Source organism: Alexandromys fortis, unplaced genomic scaffold (genome assembly GCF_014885135.2).
Source record: "Alexandromys fortis isolate MF-2015 unplaced genomic scaffold, M_Fortis_MF-2015_v1.1 scaffold_35, whole genome shotgun sequence".
Classification (NCBI taxonomy): domain Eukaryota; kingdom Metazoa; phylum Chordata; class Mammalia; order Rodentia; family Cricetidae; genus Alexandromys; species Alexandromys fortis.
This window is the reverse complement of record NW_026067913.1, coordinates 7,146,144-7,151,992: the sequence shown is the minus strand read 5'-3', so window position 1 is coordinate 7,151,992 and position 5,849 is coordinate 7,146,144. Positions and strand designations below refer to the sequence as shown.

General features: G+C 44.0%; 1 protein-coding gene across 1 annotated transcript in view; it reads right to left on the bottom strand.

Moving 5' to 3' along the window:
• The window catches only part of Sptssa (serine palmitoyltransferase small subunit A), an 11,049-nt gene that overhangs the window by 4,701 nt on the left and 499 nt on the right, over nt 1-5,849 (bottom strand). The gene's annotated exons all lie outside the window — the stretch shown is intronic.

The window sequence follows — 5,849 nt, the reverse complement described above, 5'->3', positions numbered from 1 at the left end:
AAACCAAAAAAAAAAAAAAAAAAAAAAAAGACCATAACAAAGAGAGGAAATACGTTAAAGACAAACACCACTTGTCAGAACCAAGACCGGCAACACTGTCCCAAACACTGCCTGCCCTCTGCCATTCACCAGACTTGGAAAACTGGAAAGCCAGGGTCTCTCTGAAAGTTAGGATTACTATGGGGAAAGGACGCTTGCTCACTCGGCTTCGCTACCATACAGCACACGCAATGCTTTAAGTCTGTCTGATCCCATTGCTCGTGTCAGAAAGCTTTTAAAGCAATCCACCCCTCTCCTCTCTCTCTCTCTCTCTCTCTCTCTCTCTCTCTCTCTCTCTCTCTCTTTTGAAACAGGGTCTCTCTGTAGCCATGGCTGTGTGGAACTCGCTATGTAGACCTGGCCTAGAACTCAAGAAATCCTTCAGCCTCTGCCTCCCAAATGCTGCTCTCAAAGGCGTGAGACAAAGTCCTTTGTAAAAGCCAATTATAAAAAGCTGTTTTCCCTTAAAAGTATCCAAAAGTTTGATAAATACAACTTATTTTAAAGAACCATCTGGGAAGTGGGGGAAAACATTTGGTTGTTAGCAGAGAATATTTAGTGAAAGGCAAAGCCATACACAAAAGAAGTTGCCATAGCCAGGAAGTGGTGGCACGCGCCTGTAATCCCAGCACTTGGGAGGCAGAGGCAGGTGGAGCTCTGTGAGTTTGAAGCCAGCCTGGTCAACAAAGTGAGTTCAGGACAGCTGGAGCTGTTAACACCCTGCCTTAAAAAAAAACAAAAAAAGACAAACAATAACAAAAAAAAGGCAGTTGCCAACTACAAAGTTGAGCTCCAAAAAAAGAAATCTTTATTTTTCTTCTTGATTTCAAATAGCTGGAAATTATCCCACTAGAAATGTTTAAGAAACTGTATTTTTCTCAATGTATCAACTTGTATCTTGATACTTTTCTGGCTGTCTTATATGGCAGCAAATACTTCTATGACATCTGATACTGTTACCGCCTCACGTAGGTGACCTGATCAGTCATGTCAGATCACAGAAAATCCTATCAGCACCAGATGTTTTCTGTCTCACACATACACACACACACACACACACACACACACACACACACACAGTTTTAAGAAAAAAGAAAAATCATGCTGCTGAATGAACACTGGGCATGCCCTGAAAAAAATCCTCACCCTAAACTAAACCCTGAAATCTGTAGCTTCGATTCCAGGCACCAGTTTACAAACAGATGTGTATTTTCACTAGTCTATTGCCTTCACAAAGATTTAAAGCCTCAGTACTAGGGGGAAGGGGTGTGTGTGTGTGTGTGTGAGAGAGAGAGAGAGAGAGAGAGAGAGAGAGAGAGAGAGAGAGAGAGAGAGAGAGAGGTTTGCCAGGGTTTTCTTCAGTCCCTATTTCTAGAACACCAGTTAGCTCTGATGCAACTGGTTCTGTATTATTCACATGAGACCTGCCTGCCTTCCTTCCCCCTCTTCCTCTCTCTTGGAGGGCAGCAGTCAGACATTGGAACTGGAGTTACACACAGGAGCGAGCCACCAGGTGGACGCCAAAAAATGAACCTTTGTCCTTGTGAGAGCGGCATGTGCTCTTAACTGCTGAGCCATCTCTCCAGCCCCTCATATGGGGCTGGTAGGAGGGCCACATGAGAGGGCAGCGACGGACAACCTTCAACATGAAACGACTCTCAGCTCAGCTGCTGCACAGGCAAAGCCCTTTGGATTCTATTTTAAGAAAATTAAAAATTAGCATCTGCAGCAGAGCAGCCTCCAGAGATACATCTCTAGACTGGCCCAGCTCTCAGATGATGCTAGCGGCCCTGTGTCCCATAAAGCATCTGTGGTGGCCTCAGAAACCTGATGAGTATGTTCACGGAACACTATCCATGCATTTCTGACAAGCCCTGGGGCAGCTTCCAGCCACACTGAGCTGTCTACCTGGGCTAATCAAGTTGTCCCCCAAGATGGTAATGACTGTTTCTGTTAGGGCTTGTTCAATAAGTGCACAGCATCCCAGTGGCCTGCTGAAATATTGCTTTCCAAGAAACCCGACTATTTGGGGATTGTCCAGAACATAAATAAAACCATACTGCTCAAAATTTGAGTGAAACTTCTACTTATAACCACCTAGTATAAATATCCTTTCAAACACTCTATTAACTATTTTAAGCATTCCAACATATACTCTGTCTGGTAGCTACGAAACCCAGTTTTTAGTTATTAAATATGAACACCTTGAGTTTATTGGGTTGTTTTTTTTTTTTTGAGAAAACTATCTTGGAAAACCAAAAATAGAAAAAAGAAAAGAATAAATTGAACATTTGGGGAAGCAGAGGCTGGTGGGTTTCTAGGAGTTTGGGGCTAGCCTGGTAAACACAGTTTCAGGACAGCCATGGCTACACAGAGAAACACTGTCTCAAAAAACAAAAAAACAAAAAACAAAAAAACTAAAAACAAAACGGCCCATTTGGTAACATGGGCCTTTAATCCCAACACTCAGGAAGCAGAGGCAGGTGGATCTCTGATTTTGAGGCTTTGTAGTGCGTCCCAGGACAGCCAAGGCTATATGGTAGAACCCTGTCGAAAGAAGAAAGGAAGGAAGGGAGGGAGGGAGGGAGGGAGGGAGGGAGGGAGGGAGGGAATGGATCTTGGTTTATCTCAGAAGAGCGTAAACATAACAACACTCAAGGCTTAAGGAGGCCCTCAGCCATTGCTATTAACAAATTGTAACAAATGGTTAGTTTCACAAGCTGAAGTACTGTGGAAAACAGACCAGGGGTCAGTCGCCCCAGGACTTCCCCAGACCTTCATTAAGCACAGTCTTCATTATCTTACACCTTTCCTGAAAGTTACTAAAGAAAACATTATTTAAGAGCCTAAGGAGCACAGCCAACTGTTAGGTTATTCTAACATTCTCAATACAAACACAGTGCAAAACAAACCAAAACTCGGAAACTGGAAGTAAGGAAACATCTCCCAGGAAGTTAGGGCAGTTTACAAGAACCCCTGCTAGAGATCTACTTCTGGTCTTCTAACAAGAATCAGAGAACTGCCCCTGGGCTACCAGGCCTTCCCATCCCCCTCCTCATTCGCTCAAGTCTTCCTCCATCTCAGGACTGGACACTTGGGGGGGGAGGGGGCGGCACAAAGAACCTCCAACACAACAAAGGAAGGGATGATAACTAACTCGGGTTTTATTTTCATTCTGATAACAGACAGCACCAAGCCTATTTCTTCATCCAAAGGAGACAGAAGTGCCTATTTTAACACAATGTTTTTGTTGTTTTGTTTGGTTTTGTGATTTTGGGGGGCACAGAGTTTCATGAAGCCAAGGCTGGCCTCAACATGCAGCTGAAGCTAGCTCTGAGCTCATGATGCTCCTGAGCTACCTCGAGTACTAGAATTGCAGGCGTGCTCCACCACACCTAGCCACGCACGCAATTATTTGAACAGGAAAAAAAGGCAGCTTTTTTCTGATAGAAACTAAAACTGATTTTTTTTTCTACTGGCTTCACGGTGCAGACTGGTTTTGCCAGTATGCAATTAACATTTTCTATGAACTGTATAAGAAAATTATTTTAGGGGATGGAGAGATGGCTCAGTGGTTAAGAGCACTAGCTGTTCTTCCAGAGGACCAGGGTTCAATTCCCAACTCCCACATGGCAGCTTACAAGTGTCCATAACTCCAGTTCCAGGGAATCTGACACCCTCATACCAAATGCACATAAAATAAAGTTAAATAAATATTTTTTTAATTATTTTAACAAAAGAATATGGTTACAAAATAAATTCTTTCTAGTTATCTACATTTACTATACAAGTCTTCCATGTCAACATAAATGAGCAAGGGAATACATCATTCACCTCTTTTTCCCCTTTGGAGAGTTACATCCACCAAATGTCTAAGACCACTACAGTACACGGTGTCATAGGATGATGCTGTTGCTGTTGCTGCTGTTTTCGGAGAAGGTTCACTAACTTTCTATTTCATCCACTTAGCTCTCCCTGGTAACAGGAAGCCACATCCATTCCTACTGAGAGAAAGTCAGAAGGTAATGGTAGAAAATACACCGCAGTAGGCATGGTGGCCCACACCTACCAAAATTCAAGAGGCTAATCGGGAGGATTACTTTGAGTTTGAGGCAAGTTTGGGCAACACAGGCAAGCTTGGTTGCATAGCTAGATCCAATGTCAAAAATATCAAAACCAAAACCTACTGAGGCCTTAGTTTCCCATCATGTCTCTCTCCGTCTTCAGAACAGGGCCCTACTTCTACTACAACACAGCACAGAAAGATCTTAACACTGTTGCCACTGTAGCATTTAGCCATAAACCAACAAATGTTTCGAAGTACATAGACCTACCTAAGCTACACCACCAACCTCTGATTTAAAGAGTTTCAAACTTTACCCCAACACTGTTTCTTTTCCTTTCTTCCTTCCTCCTCCCTCCCTTCCGAGCTTTGCTATGTAACCCTGGCTTGTCTGGTACTGGCTATGTATTACGTTGCCCAGGCCACCTGAACTCCCAGCAGCCCTCTTGATTCAGCCTCCTGAGCTTGATTCAGCCACATCTGGCTTTCCTTACTGTTGTTTTAGGAGGCTTTACCAGCATTGCTCAATTGTACTAAGCCAATTTTCAGCCAAGATGACCTGCTACTACTGAGAGGTTTCATGCATTTAAATGTACATTTTACCTGACCTACAAAACCCAAAGACCAAACTGAAGCTATAAACAAACAGTCAGGAAATCAGCAGACTTTATACTCCAAAGCCCCAGATAGGCCTTCTGGTTATTAAATTCTAGGTTAGGAAAGAAATGCCACTGGTAAATGTCTTGCAAGCAGGTACATTTTTCAAGAGCCAGGTCCAAACAACCTCATGCTCCTTCAACACCAGCACCCTTGCTAAAGCTTGGAGTGAACGCTACCTCAGTCATCAGAATGCAATAATGCAAAGTGTGAAGTTGTCCCTAAGGAAGCTAAACCACACCGGAAAGCTGAGCCTGGGTGAAATACGCATGTGATTGTGAAATCATTCAGTTTATATTAAGGAGAGGTGAATAGAAGAGGAGAAAGAACGCACTGTTAGTATTTAGTCCATACGAATAATATCCTAGGACATCAACACGGGCTTTAGGAGACAACAAACATCACAGACTTCACAACCTTGAACTACTCAATGAAGCTGACAAAATTAGGTACGGTATACACAAAGTGCTCAACAAAATCATCACCCATCAGTTCTTAACTATAAACTATACAACAAAGCACAGTTTGAAACCCCATGTACAACTAACCACAAATCTGTCCCGGGCACAGCTCGTACTCACGGTGCAAAGAAGTCATAAACGAAACACACTTTTTAAACTGCCATCTTGAAGACCAAAAGGCCTGCCAGTAACTTATAAACTGCTTCCCAAAACTGTATGGGAGCGTCACGACCACGTACTCGCAACCTGGTGAACTGGTTAGAGTTTCTAACGCTCGGAAAGCCATCAAATCAGGAATAGCTAAAGGGTCAAAGACGCCCAACCCCGGAGCGATTTACTCCACCAGCAGCATCCCTGCCTCCCACCAGGGGACTGAAGCAAAGGCAGGCGCGGTCTAAGCGAGACGTGGAAGCACCAGGGTAGACGTCGCCTTCGAGATTGCCTGCAGAAATCAGGACGCCTCCACCTTGGGCAGGGGAACTTCGCCCTACACCCCAATCTCCGCAGTTCCACCTCCCTGGGCCCCAAGACACACACACACACACACACACACACACACACACACACACACACACACACACACACACACACACACACACACACACACACACACACACACACACACACAC